Raw genomic sequence first — 15,209 nt, 5'->3', positions numbered from 1 at the left:
CTTCTTTTTATCCTATTTGATTTTCAGTTGCTTGGGGACAAGCAACAATTTAAGTTTGGTGTTGTGATGAGCGGATAATTTATACGCTTTTTGGCATTGTTTTTAGTATGTTTTAGTATGTTTTAGTTAGTTTTTATTATATTTTTATTAGTTTTTAGTTAAAATTTACTTTTCTAGACTTTACTATGAGTTTGTGTGTTTTTCTGTGATTTCAGGTATTTTCTGGCTGAAATTGAGGGACCTGAGCAAAAATCTGATTCAGAGGCTAAAAAGGACTGCAGATGCTGTTGGATTCTGACCTCCCTACACTCGAAGTGGATTTTCTGGAGCTACAGAAGCCCAATTGGTGTGTTCTCAATTGCATTGGAAAGTAGACATCCTGGCCTTTCCAGAAATGTATAATCGTTCATACTTTGCCCGAGATTTGATAGCCCAAACCGGCATTCCAAATCAGCTCAAGACTGCCCGGCATTAAACGCCGGAACTGGCACAAGAATGGGAGTTAAACGCCCAAACTGGCACAAAAGCTGGCGTTTAACTCCAAGAAAAGTCTTTACACATAGAAGCTTTAATGCTCAGCCCAAGCACACACCAAGTGGGCTCGGAAGTGGATTTTTATGTCATTTACTCATCTTTGTAAACCCTAAGCTACTAGTTCTCTACAAATAGGACATTTTGCTATTGTATTTTCATCTTTGGATCATTTGAGATCTTTTGATCATGTTTTTATGATTGAACCCTCTTTGGGAGGCTGGCCATTCGGCCATGCCTAGACCTTGTTCTTATGTATTTTCAACGGTGGAGTTTCTACACACCATAGATTAAGGTGTGGAGCTCTGCTGTACCTCGAGTATTAATGCAATTACTATTGTTCTTCTATTCAATTCAGCTTATTCTTGTTCCAAGATATCACTTGTTCCTCAACTTGATGAAGGTGATGATCCATGACACTCATCATCATTCTCACCTATGAACGTGTGCCTGACAACCACCTCCGTTCTACCTTAGATTGAGTGGATATCTCTTGGATCCCTTAATCGGAATCTTCGTGGTATAAGCTAGAATATGGCGGCATTCAAGAGAATCTGGAAGGTCTAAACCTTGTCTGTGGTATTCTGAGTAGGATTCAAGAATTGAATGACTGTGACGAGCTTCAAACTCGCGATTGTGGGGCGTTAGTGACAGACGCAAAAGAATCATTGGATTCTATTCCAACATGATCGAGAACCGACAGATGAATAGCCGTGCTGTGTGGTGGACGAAATTGTATCTCTTTATGGAATATGATAATAGAGCCTGGTCCAAGATCAACTTCGTTCAATTAACCAGCAAGTGCACTGGGTCGTCCAAGTAATACCTTACGTGAGTAAAGGTCGATCCCACGGAGATTATTGGCTTGAAGCAATCAATGTTTATTTTATTAATCTTAGTCAGGAGGTCAATAGGATTAATTGGATTTTACTTGTAAAAAGCCAAACTACTTAAAATTGTAAGTTGGAATAATAAAGAGTATTAGCGTTACTTGTGTGCAGTAATGGAGAATATGTTGGAGTTTTGGAGATGCTTTGTCCTTTGACTTCAACTCTTCCTTGAAATCCTCTTCTCACACGCAGATTCCTTCCATGGCAAGCTCTATGTAGGGTGTCACCGTTGTCAGTGGCTACTTCCCATCCTCTCAGTGAAAACGTTCCTATGCTCTGTCACAGCACGGCTAATCATCTGTCGGTTCTCAATCAGGTTGGAATAGAATCCATTGATTCTTTTGCGTCTGTCACTAACGCCCAGCCCTCAGGAGTTTGAAGCACGTCACAGTCATTCAATCTCGGAATCCTACTCGGAATACCACAGACAAGGTTTAGACTTTCCGGATTCTCATGAATGCCGCCATCAATCCGGCCTATACCACAAAGATTCTGATTAAGGAATCTAAGAGATATTCATTCAATCTGATGTAGAACGGAGGTGGTTGTCAGGCACACGTTCATGGGTTGAGGAAGATGATGAGTGTCACGGATCATCACCCTCTTCACAATTAAGCGCGAATAAACATCTTAGATAAGAACAAGCGTGTTTGAATGGAAAACAAAGGAATTGTATTAAATCATCGAGACGCTGCAGAGCTCCTCACCCCCAACAATGGAGTTTAGAGACTCATGCCGTCACAAAGTATGTAATTCAGATCTGAAAATGTCATGAGGTACAAGAAATGTCTGTAAAAGTTGTTTAAATAGCAAAACTAGTAACCTAGGTTTACAGAAAATGAATAAACTAGGATAATTGGTGCAGAAATCCACTTCTGGGGCCCACTTGGTGTGTGCTGGGGCTGAGATTAAAGCTATCCACGAGTAGAGGCCTTTCTTGGCGTTAAACTCCAGGTTATGACGTGTTTTGGGCGTTCAACTCCGGATCATGACGTTTTTCTGGCGTTTAACTCCAGACAACAGCATGAACTTGGCGTTCAACGCCAAGTTACGTCGTCTATCCTTGCGCAAAGTATGGACTATTATATATTGCTGGAAAGCCCTGGATGTCTACTTTCCAATGCCGTTGAGAGCGCGCCAATTCGACTCCTGTAGCTCCAGAAAATCCATTTCGAGTGCAGGGAGGTCAGGATCCAACAGCATCAGCAGTCCTTTTTCAGCCTAAGTCAGATTTTTGCTCAGCTCCCTCAATTTCAGCCAGAAAATACCTGAAATCACAGAAAAACACAAACTCATAGTAAAGTCCAGAAATATGATTTTTGCCTAAAAACTAATAATATTTAACTAAAAACTAATCAAAACATGCTAAAATCTACATGAAATTACCCCCAAAAAGCGTATAAAATATCCGCTCATCACAACACCAAACTTAAACTGTTGCTTGTCCTCAAGCAACTAGATGAATAAAATAGGTTTTAACAGAAATAAAGAAGTAATAATATTTTAGGGTTTTAAATGAAGCTCATATTCTTATTAGATGAGCGGGGCTTGTAGCTTTTTGTTTCTGAACAGTTTTGGCATCCCCCTGTATCTTTAAATTTTCAGAATAATTGGCATCCTTAGGAATTCAGAATTCAGATAGTATTATTGACTCTCCTAGTGTAGTATGTTGATTCTTGAACACAGTTGTTTTATGAGTCTTTGTTGTGGCCCTAAGCACTTTGTTTTCCAGTATTACCACCAGATACATAATTGCCACAGACACATAACTGGGTGAACCTTTTCAGATTGTGACTTAGCTTTGCTAAAGTCCCCAGTTAGTGGTGTCCAGAGCTCTTAAGCACACTCTTTTGCTTTGGATCACGACTTTAACCACTCAGTCTCAAGCTTGTAACTTGGACCTGCATGCCACAAGCATATGGTTAGGGACAGCTTGGTTTAGCCGCTTAGGCCTGGATTTCATTTCCTTGGGCCCTCCTATCCATTGATGCTCAAAGCCTTGGATCCCTTTTTTACTCTTGGCTAGTGCTCATGGCTTGTAAATATTTTTTTTTTTTTGAACTGCTTTTTCTTGCTTCAAGAATCAATTTCATGATTTTTCAGATCATCAATAATATTTTTCGTGTTCCTTATCCTTTCAGGAGCCAATATTCATCAAATTCAAAATACAATTTATGCACTGTTCAAGCATTCATTCAGAAAACAAAAAGTATTGCCACCACATGTAATTAATTATAATTTTTATTATTAAGAACTCGAAAAATATAAATTACTTCTTTATTCTAAAAAAAATCTACTACTTTATTCATGCTTGATGATGATGAGAAAAATAAACTATAGCTTAATTGGAAATAAAATCAAAATAGACATACTAATTACTACTAAATATCTCCTAAGGTGAATTTCTATAATAATACTATCACTAAGTAAAGCAGAAAAAATTGGAACTCAGCAACCTGTTGTTTTGAGGAGTAGATGCTCCTCTAATTATTCTGGGTGTGGTTCAAGGATTAATTTTTGGCGCTTCAGCTCCCTTATATCACGCCCTTGCTCTTCCTGTTCCTTGAGCAGTTTGCAAAGCATGCTACTTTGATTATTCTGTTCTTCCTTTATTTGGTCCATAGCTTCTTGCAATCTGGAAATAGAAGCCTCAAGATGTTCCCAATATTCGAATTGGGGCAGTTCTGGGAGAGCTTCTTGTGCTCTCCTCTTGGTTGAATCATCTTGTTGCTGTTGTCTGACCATTGATATTCCAGTAATGGGCTTTTCAATTAGGATGTATTCAGTTATTCCCATCTTTACTCCAGCATCTTTGCAAAGCATAGAAATTAGGCTTGGATAAGCCAATTTGGCGTCCTTAGAATTCTTGTTTGCAATTTATATAGCTCACATGAGATCAGCTGATGGACTTCCACTTCTTTTCCCAGCATGATGCAGTGAATCATGACAGCTCTTTTGATGGTAACTTCAGAACGGTTGCTGGTGGGCAATATGGAACGACTAATAAAGTCCAGCCAGCCTCTAGCTACTGGTTTTAGATCTTCTCTTTTGAGTTGAACTGGGGTGCCAGTCGTACTGGTAGTCCACTTGGCTCCAGGGACGCATATATCTTCCAAGATCTTGTCCAATCCTTTATTGACCCTCATCATTCTCCTATTAAAGGAGTCTGGGTCATCCTTCAGTTGAGGAATCTTGAATATCTCCCTGATCTTGTCAGCATTGGTATGAATGATCTTTCCTCTGACTACGGTCTTATGGTCAAAGAGAGCTGCTCCAATGATTCTTTGCCTTTCTGTCTGCCAAAGATTAGCATAGAATTCCTGAACCATGTTCCTTCCCACTTTCGTTTCAGGATTGGCCAGAATTTCCCAATTCCTGTTTCGAATCTGCTCTTGGATCTCCGGATATTCATCTTCTTTCAGATCAAATCTGACTTCCGGGATCACTGATCTGTGACTCATTATCTTGTAGTAATGGTCTGAATGTTCTTTAGTTAAGAACTTCCCTTGATTCCAAAGTGGCTTTGGATTGCTTTCTTTCTTGCCTCTTGGGTTGGGTTGTTTTCCTTTAGGAGCCATGATCAAGAGACACAATAGTTTTTGTGATCACGGGTAAAACACACCAAACTTAGAGCTTTGCTTGTCCTCAAGCAAAAGAGAAGAAAGAAGAGGGATAGGAGGAGAGCAATGTGGAATGGTGATGATGAGGAGGGCGCCGAATACAAGATATAGGGAGGGGGTGGGTAATTTTCGAAAATAAGAAAGAGATAAGATAGAAGATATGATTTTAAAAGATATGATCAGAAAAAGATATAATTTTTAAAAGAGAAAGATATGAATAATAATTTAAAAGATAAATTTGAAATTTACTTTTGAAAAAGATTTTAAAAAAATAATTAAGTTTTGAAAACAAATTTGAAAAGATAATGGATTGGATTTGAAAGCCATTTGTTTTTTTGGGTTAAGATATATCTAAAACATTTGCAAAATTGGATTTTAGAAATTAGGATAAAAACTTTTGGAATTGAAAGTGATAATTTGAAATATGTTTATGCAAGAAATCATGAATTAAAACATAAAAATTTAGAAAAATTAGGATTAAAAACGAAATTGTACCTCCTCCCACCATCCTGGCGTTAAACGCCCAACTGTTGCATGGTTTGGGCGTTTAACGCCCAAATGTTGCTTCTCCTGGGCGTTCAACGCCCATTTGGTGCTTCTTTCTGGCGTTGAACGCCAGGAAGTCTTTCTTCACTGGGCGTTTTTCTGAACGCCCAGGATGCTAGCAGACTGGCGTTAAACGCCCAGAAGGTGCATCTTTCTGGCGTTTAACGCCCAGAAGATGCTCCTTTCTGGCGTTTAACGCCCAGAAGATGCTCCTTTCTGGCGTTTAACGCCCAGATGGCCACCCTTACTGGCGTTAAACGCCCAGTGGGAGCTTCTCTTGGGCGTTTAACGCCCAAAGTATTTCTTACTGGCTTTTTCACGCCAGTGAGCTTCCAAGTTTTCCTGTAACTCTGTGACTTCAACCAATTGCTATTTCACCTTTTGAAGACACTTGGACTTAAACCTATAAAAAAAGAAATTTATTTAATTAGTAAAGATACTTTGTAAATGGCTGGGTTGCCTCCCAGCAAGCGCTTCTTTAATGTCATTAGCTGGACTATTACTGAGTTTTAATTAAGTCTCAGTCTTGAGCATTCTTGCTCGAAATTATCTTCAAGATAGTGTTTAACTCTTTGTCCATTGACAATGAACTTTTTGTTAGAGTCACTATCCTGAAGTTCTATGTATCCATATGGTGATACGCTTGTAATTACATATGGACCTCTCCACCGGGATTTTAATTTCCCAGGGAATAATTTGAGCCTTGAATTAAATAACAGAACTTTCTGTCCTGGCTCAAAGACTCTGGATGACAATTTCTTATCATGCCATCTTTTCGCTTTCTCTTTGTAAATTTTTGCATTTTCGAAAGCATTGAGTCTAAATTCCTCTAGCTCATTTAACTGGAGTAATCATCTTTCTCCAGCTAACTTGGCATCAAGGTTCAGGAATCTGGTTGCCCAGTAGGCCTTGTGTTCCAGTTCCACTAGCAAGTGGCACGCCTTTCCATACACAAGCTGGTATGGAGAGGTCCCTATAGGGGTCTTAAATGCTGTTCTGTATGCCCACAGAGCATCATCCAAGCTTCTTGCCCAATCCTTTCTACGGTTAATTACAGTCCGTTCCAGGATTCTTTTGAGTTCTCTATTTGAGACTTCAGCTTGCCCATTAGTTTGTGGATGATATGGAGTAGCCACCCTGTGGTTGACTCCATAACGTACCAGAGCAGCATAAAGCTGTTTATTACAGAAATGAGTGCCCCCATCACTGATCAACACTCTAAGGATACCAAATCTGCTGAAGATATGTTTCTGGAGGAATTTCAACACTGTTTTAGTGTCATTAGTGGGTGTTGCAATAGCCTCCACCCATTTGGATACATAATCCACTGCCACCAGAATATAAGTGTTTGAGTATGATGGTGGGAAAGGTCCCATGAAGTCAATGCCCCATACATCAAACAACTCAATCTCCAAGATCCCTTGCTGAGGCATGGCATAACTGTGAGGTAGGTTGCCTGATCTTTGGCAACTGTCACAATTAAGCACAAATGCTCGGGAATCTTTATAGAGAGTAGGCCAGTAGAAGCCACTTTGGAGGACTCTTGTGGCTGTTCGCTCACTTCCAAAATGTCCTCCATACTGTGATCCATGGCAATGCCAAAGGATCTTCTGTGCTTCCTCTTTAGGTACACATCTACGGATTACTCCGTCTGCACATCTCTTGAAGAGATATGGTTCATCCCAAAGATAGTACTTTGCATCTGTGATTAATTTCTTTGATTACACCCTACTGTACTCTTTGGGTATGAATCTCACTGCCTTGTAGTTTGCAATGTCTGCAAACCATGGCACTTCCTGGATGGCAAACAGTTGCTCATCCGGAAAGGTTTCAGAGATTTCAGTGAGAGGGAGGGACGCCCCTTCCACTGGTTCTATTCGGGACAGGTGATCTGCTACTTGATTCTCCGTCCCTTTTCTGTCTCTTATTTCTATATCAAACTCTTGCAGAAGCAACACCCATCTTATAAGTCTGGGTTTTGAATCCTGCTTTGTGAGTAGATATTTAAGAGCAGCATGATCAGTGTACACAATCACCTTTGATCCTACTAAATAGGATCTAAATTTATCAATGGCGTAAACCACTGCAAGTAGCTCTTTTTCTGTGGTTGTGTAATTCTTCTGTGCGTCATTTAGAACACGGCTGGCATAGTAGATGACGTGCAGAAGCTTGTCATGCCTTTGTCCCAACACTGCACCAATGGCATGGTCACTGGCATCACACATTAATTCAAATGGTAATGTCCAGTCTGGTGCAGAGATTATTGGTGCTGAGACCAATTTAGCTTTCAGGGTCTCAAATGCCTGCAGACACTCTTTATCAAAGATAAATGGTGTGTCAGCAGCTAGCAGGTTGCTTAGAGGCTTGGCGATTTTTGAAAAATCCTTTATAAACCTCCTATAGAATCCTACATGCCCCAGAAAGCTTCTGATTGCCTTAACATTGGCAGGTGGTGGTAATTTTTCAATTACTTCTACCTTAGCTTGGTCCACCTCTATTCCCTTGTTCGAAATTTTGTGCCCAAGGACAATTCCTTCAGTCACCATAAAGTGACATTTTTCCCAGTTTAAAACCAGGTTAGTCTCTTGGCATCTTTTCAGAACAAGTGCTAAATGGTTAAGGCAGGAGCTGAATGAATCTCCAAATACTGAAAAATCATCCATGAAGACTTCCAGGAATTTTTCCACCATATCAGAGAAAATTGAGAGCATGCACCTTTGAAAGGTTGCAGGTGCATTGCACAGGCCAAATGGCATCCTTCTGTATGCAAATACTCCAGATGGGCATGTGAATGCCGTTTTCTCCTGATCCTGGGGATCTACTGCAATTTGATTATAATCTAAATATCCATCCAGGAAGCAGTAGTATTCATGACCTGCTAGTCTTTCTAACATCTGGTCTATGAATGGTAAAGGAAAATGATCCTTTCTGGTGGCTGTATTGAGCCTTCTATAATCAATGCACATACGCCACCCTGTAACTGTTCTTGTAGGAACCAGTTCATTTTTTTCATTATGAATCACTGTCATGCCACCTTTCTTAGGGACAACTTGGACAGGGCTCACCCAGGGGCTGTCAGAAATAGGATAAATAATCCCAGCCTCTAGTAATTTAGTGACCTCCTTCTGCACCACTTCCTTCATGGCTGGGTTCAGCCGCCTCTGTGGTTGGACCACAGGCTTGGCGTCACCTTCCAATAGGATCTTATGCATGCATCTGGCTGGGCTAATGCCCTTAAGATCACTGATGGACCACCCAAGAGCTGTCTTGTGTGTCCTTAGCACTTGAATTAGTGCTTCCTCTTCTTGTGGCTCTAAGGTAGAGCTTATAATTACAGGAAAGGTATCACCTTCTCCCAGAAATGCATATTTCAGGGATGGTGGTAATGGTTTGAGTTCGGGTTTTAGAGGTTTCTCCTCTTCTTGAGGGATTTTCAGAGGTTCTATTATCTTCTCTGACTCCTCCAAATCAGGCTGAACATCTTTAAAGATGTCCTCTAGCTCTGATTCCAAACTCTCAGCCATATTGACCTCTCTTACCTGAGAATCAATAATATCAACACTCATGCAGTCATTATGGGTGTCTGGATGTTGCATTGCTTTGACAACATTCAACTTGAACTCCTCCTCATTGACTCTCAAGGTTACTTCCCCTTTTTGGACATCAATGAGGGTTCGGCCAGTTGCTAGGAAAGGTCTTCCTAGAATGAGAGTTGCACTCTTGTGCTCCTCCATTTCCAGCACCACAAAGTCAGTAGGAAAGGCGAATGGCCCAACCTTGACAATCATGTCCTCAATCACGCCTGATGGGTACTTAATGGAGCCATCAGCAAGTTGAAGACATATCCTGGTTGGTTTAATTTCTTCAGTTAAACCAAGCTTTCTGATAGTAGATGCAGGTATTAAGTTGATACTTGCCCCAAGATCACATAAAGCTTGCTTGGTGCAATTACCCTCTAATGTGCATGGTATCATAAAGCTCCCAGGATCTTTAAGCTTCTCAGGTAAGCTTTTCAGAATGACTGCACTGCATTCTTCAGTGAGGTAAACCTTTTCAGTTTCCCTCCAATCCTTCTTATGACTTAAGATTTCTTTCATGAACTTAGCATAAGAAGGTATTTGCTCAAGTGCTTCTGCAAACGGAATCTTTATTTCAAGAGTCCTGAGATAGTCTGCAAAGCGGGCAAACTGCTTATCCTGTTCCGCTTGGCAGAGTTTTTGAGGATAAGGCATTTTGGCTTTGTATTCCTCAACCTTAGTTGCTGCAGGTTTATTACCTACAGAAGTGGGTTGGGAAGCCTTTTTAGAAGGGTTATCATCAGCACTCGTAGGTGACTTATCCCCCACTGGCAATTGAGTGCCAGAGGTGGGAGATGGAGTGGCGTTAGACGCCATCTCCTTGTTGGCTACTGGCATTTGAACGCCAGAACCATGTCCCTTTTGGGCGTTCAACGCCAGATCCATGCTTGTTTCTGGCGTTGAACGCCAGGAATTAGCATAGTCTGGGCGTTCAGCGCCAGCTTTATTCCTTTCTGGGCTCTGATTGTCCTCAGAGGGATTTTGAGTATCCTCTTGTTCATTTCTTGGTTTCCTGCTGCTTTGAAGTGAGGTATTTAATGTTTTCCCACTTCTTAATTGAACTGCTCGGCATTCTTCTGCTATTTGTTTTGACAGTTGTTTTTCTGTCTGCTTTAATTGTACTTCCATGTTCCTGTTAGCCATTCTTGTTTCCTGTAATATTTCCTTGAATTCGGCTAGTTGCTGAGTTAGAAAATCTAATTGCTGATTGAATTCATTAGCCTGATCCACTGGACTGAGTTCTGCAGTTACTGTTTTAGCTTCTTCCTTCATAGAGGATTCACTGCTTAGGTACAGATGCTGATTTCTGGCAACTGTATCAATGAGCTCTTGAGCTTCTTCAATTGTTTTTCTCATGTGTATAGATCCACCAGCTGAGTGGTCTAGAGAAATCTGAGCTTTTTCTGTAAGCCCATAGTAGAAGATGTCTAATTGCACCCATTCTGAAAACATTTCAGAGGGGCATTTTCTTAGCATCTCTCTGTATCTCTCCCAGGCATCATAAAGGGATTCATTATCTCCTTGTTTGAAGCCTTGGATGTTTAGCCTTAGCTGTGTCATCCGTTTGGGAGGAAAATAGTGATTCAGGAATTTTTCTGACAGCTGTTTCCATGTTTTTATGCTGTTCTTAGGCTGGTTATTTAACCACCTCTTAGCTTGATCTTTTACAGCAAATGGAAACAGTAATAATCTGTAGACATCCTGATCTACTTCCTTATCATGTATTGTATCAGCAATTTGCAGAAATTGTGCCAGAAACTCTGTAGGTTCTTCATGTGGAAGACCGGAATACTGGCAGTTTTGCTGCACCATGATAATGAGCTGAGGATTCAGCTCAAAGCTACTAACTCTAATAGAGGGTATACAGATACTACTCCCATATGAAGCAGTAGTGGGGTTAGCATATGACCCCAGAGTCCTCTTGGATTGTTCATTCATAGGTGCTTCCATGTTGGATTGAACAATAGAGTTATTTGTTTATAAAGGATTGTGGAATAAATAAAATGGAAAATAATATTTTGAAAATACTTTGTGAAAATTTTCCGAAAAATTTGAAATTGAAATTTGGATTTTATATTAAAATTTTCGAAAAAGTAGTTTTTAAAATTGGTTAGAAAATAAATTTTTTTTGAATTTTGAATTTTTTTTTTGATGAAAGAGAAAAACACACAAAAGACACAAGACTTAAAATTTTTAGATCTAATGCTCCTTATTTTCGAAAATTTTTGGAGGGAAAACACCAAGGAACACCAAACTTAAAAATTTTAAGATCAAGACTCAAGAAAAACTCAAGAACACTTTGAAGATTCACAAGAACACCAAGAACACAAGAAAGAACACCAAACTTAAAATTTTTAGAAAATCAAGACAAGTTTTCGAAAATTAAAGAAAGATTAACAAGAAAACACCAAACTTAAAGTTTGGCACAAGATTAAATCAAGAAAAATAAACAAGAACAACTTGAAGATCAATGAAGAACAAAGAACACAAATCAAAAATTTTAAAGAAAAATATAAGATATGCAATTGACACCAAACTTAGAACAAGACACTAAACTCATGAAAATTAGCAATTAATTAAAAGAAAAATAATAAATTTTGAAAAGAAATTTTTGAAAAGAAACTATCCTATCAAAATTTGATGACTCTATAACAACAAAAATAAATTATTCCTAATCTAAGAAATAAAATAAGCCTTCAATTGTCCAAACTCAATAATCCCCGGCAACGGCGCCAAAAACTTGGTGGACGAAATTGTATCTCTTTATGGAATATGATAATAGAGCCTGGTCCAAGATCAACTTCGTTCAATTAACCAGCAAGTGCACTGGGTCGTCCAAGTAATACCTTACGTGAGTAAGGGTCGATCCCACGGAGATTATTGGCTTGAAGCAATCAATGTTTATTTTATTAATCTTGGTCAGGAGGTCAATAGGATTAATTGGATTTTACTTGTAAAAAGCCAAACTACTTAAAATTGTAAGTTGGAATAATAAAGAGTATTAGCGTTACTTGTGTGCAGTAATGGAGAATATGTTGGAGTTTTGGAGATGCTTTGTCCTTTGACTTCAACTCTTCCTTGAAATCCTCTTCTCACACGCAGATTCCTTCCATGGCAAGCTCTATGTAGGGTGTCACCGTTGTCAGTGGCTACTTCCCATCCTCTCAGTGAAAACGTTCCTATGCTCTGTCACAGCACGGCTAATCATCTGTCGGTTCTCAATCAGGTTGGAATAGAATCCATTGATTCTTTTGCGTCTGTCACTAACGCCCAGCCCTTAGGAGTTTGAAGCACGTCACAGTCATTCAATCCCGGAATCCTACTCGGAATACCACAGACAAGGTTTAGACTTTCCGGATTCTCATGAATGCCGCCATCAATCCGGCCTATACCACGAAGATTCTGATTAAGGAATCTAAGAGATATTCATTCAATCTGATGTAGAACGGAGGTGGTTGTCAGGCACACGTTCATGGGTTGAGGAAGATGATGAGTGTCACGGATCATCACCCTCTTCACAATTAAGCGCGAATAAACATCTTAGATAAGAACAAGCGTGTTTGAATGGAAAACAAAGGAATTGTATTAAATCATCGAGACGCTGTAGAGCTCCTCACCCCCAACAATGGAGTTTAGAGACTCATGCCGTCACAAAGTATGTAATTCAGATCTGAAAATGTCATGAGGTACAAGAAATGTCTGTAAAAGTTGTTTAAATAGCAAAACTAGTAACCTAGGTTTACAGAAAATGAATAAACTAGGATAATTGGTGCAGAAATCCACTTCTGGGGCCCACTTGGTGTGTGCTGGGGCTGAGATTAAAGCTATCCACGAGTAGAGGCCTTTCTTGGCGTTAAACTCCAGGTTATGACGTGTTTTGGGCGTTCAACTCCGGATCATGACGTTTTTCTGGCGTTTAACTCCAGACAGCAGCATGAACTTGGCGTTCAACGCCAAGTTACGTCGTCTATCCTTGCGCAAAGTATGGACTATTATATATTGCTGGAAAGCCCTGGATGTCTACTTTCCAATGCCGTTGAGAGCGCGCCAATTCGACTTCTGTAGCTCCAGAAAATACATTTCGAGTGCAGGGAGGTCAGGATCCAACAGCATCAGCAGTCCTTTTTCAGCCTAAGTCAGATTTTTGCTCAGCTCCCTCAATTTCAGCCAGAAAATACCTGAAATCACAGAAAAACACAAACTCATAGTAAAGTCCAGAAATATGATTTTTGCCTAAAAACTAATAATATTTAACTAAAAACTAATCAAAACATGCTAAAATCTACATGAAATTACCCCCAAAAAGCGTATAAAATATCCGCTCATCACAACACCAAACTTAAACTGTTGCTTGTCCTCAAGCAACTAGATGAATAAAATAGGTTTTAACAGAAATAAAGAAGTAATAATATTTAGGGTTTTAAATGAAGCTCATATTCTTATTAGATGAGCGGGCTTGTAGCTTTTTGTTTCTGAACAGTTTTGGCATCCCCCTGTATCTTTAAATTTTCAGAATAATTGGCATCCTTAGGAATTCAGAATTCAGATAGTATTATTGACTCTCCTAGTGTAGTATGTTGATTCTTGAACACAGTTGTTTTATGAGTCTTGGTTGTGGCCCTAAGCACTTTGTTTTCCAGTATTACCACCAGATACATAATTGCCACAGACACATAACTGGGTGAACCTTTTCAGATTGTGACTTAGCTTTGCTAAAGTCCCCAGTTAGTGGTGTCCAGAGCTCTTAAGCACACTCTTTTGCTTTGGATCACGACTTTAACCACTCAGTCTCAAGCTTGTAACTTGGACCTGCATGCCACAAGCATATGGTTAGGGACAGCTTGGTTTAGCCGCTTAGGCCTGGATTTCATTTCCTTGGGCCCTCCTATCCATTGATGCTCAAAGCCTTGGATCCCTTTTTTACTCTTGGCTAGTGCTCATGGCTTGTAAATATTATTTTTTTTTGAACTGCTTTTTCTTGCTTCAAGAATCAATTTCATGATTTTTCAGATCATCAATAATATTTTTCGTGTTCCTTATCCTTTCAGGAGCCAATATTCATCAAATTCAAAATACAATTTATGCACTGTTCAAGCATTCATTCAGAAAACAAAAAGTATTGCCACCACATGTAATTAATTATAATTTTTATTATTAAGAACTCGAAAAATATAAATTACTTCTTTATTCTAAAAAAAATCTACTACTTTATTCATGCTTGATGATGATGAGAAAAATAAACTATAGCTTAATTGGAAATAAAATCAAAATAGACATACTAATTACTACTAAATATCTCCTAAGGTGAATTTCTATAATAATACTATCACTAAGTAAAGCAGAAAAAATTGGAACTCAGCAACCTGTTGTTTTGAGGAGTAGATGCTCCTCTAATTATTCTGGGTGTGGTTCAAGGATTAATTTTTGGCGCTTCAGCTCCCTTATATCACGCCCTTGCTCTTCCTGTTCCTTGAGCAGTTTGCAAAGCATGCTACTTTGATTATTCTGTTCTTCCTTTATTTGGTCCATAGCTTCTTGCAATCTGGAAATAGAAGCCTCAAGATGTTCCCAATATTCGAATTGGGGCAGTTCTGGGAGAGCTTCTTGTGCTCTCCTCTTGGTTGAATCATCTTGTTGCTGTTGTCTGACCATTGATATTCCAGTAATGGGCTTTTCAATTAGGATGTATTCAGTTATTCCCATTTTTACTCCAGCATCTTTGCAAAGCATAGAAATTAGGCTTGGATAAGCCAATTTGGCGTCCTTAGAATTCTTGTTTGCAATTTTATATAGCTCACATGAGATCAGCTGATGGACTTCCACTTCTTTTCCCAGCATGATGCAGTGAATCATGACAGCTCTTTTGATGGTAACTTCAGAACGGTTGCTGGTGGGCAATATGGAACGACTAATAAAGTCCAGCCAGCCTCTAGCTACTGGTTTTAGATCTTCTCTTTTGAGTTGAACTGGGGTGCCAGTCGTACTGGTAGTCCACTTGGCTCCAGGGACGCATATATCTTCCAAGATCTTGTCCAATCCTTTAT

The sequence above is a fragment of the Arachis stenosperma genome, chromosome 4 (genome assembly GCF_014773155.1).
Source record: "Arachis stenosperma cultivar V10309 chromosome 4, arast.V10309.gnm1.PFL2, whole genome shotgun sequence".
Lineage (NCBI taxonomy): Eukaryota > Viridiplantae > Streptophyta > Magnoliopsida > Fabales > Fabaceae > Arachis > Arachis stenosperma.
Note: the sequence above shows the minus strand (reverse complement) of the source record.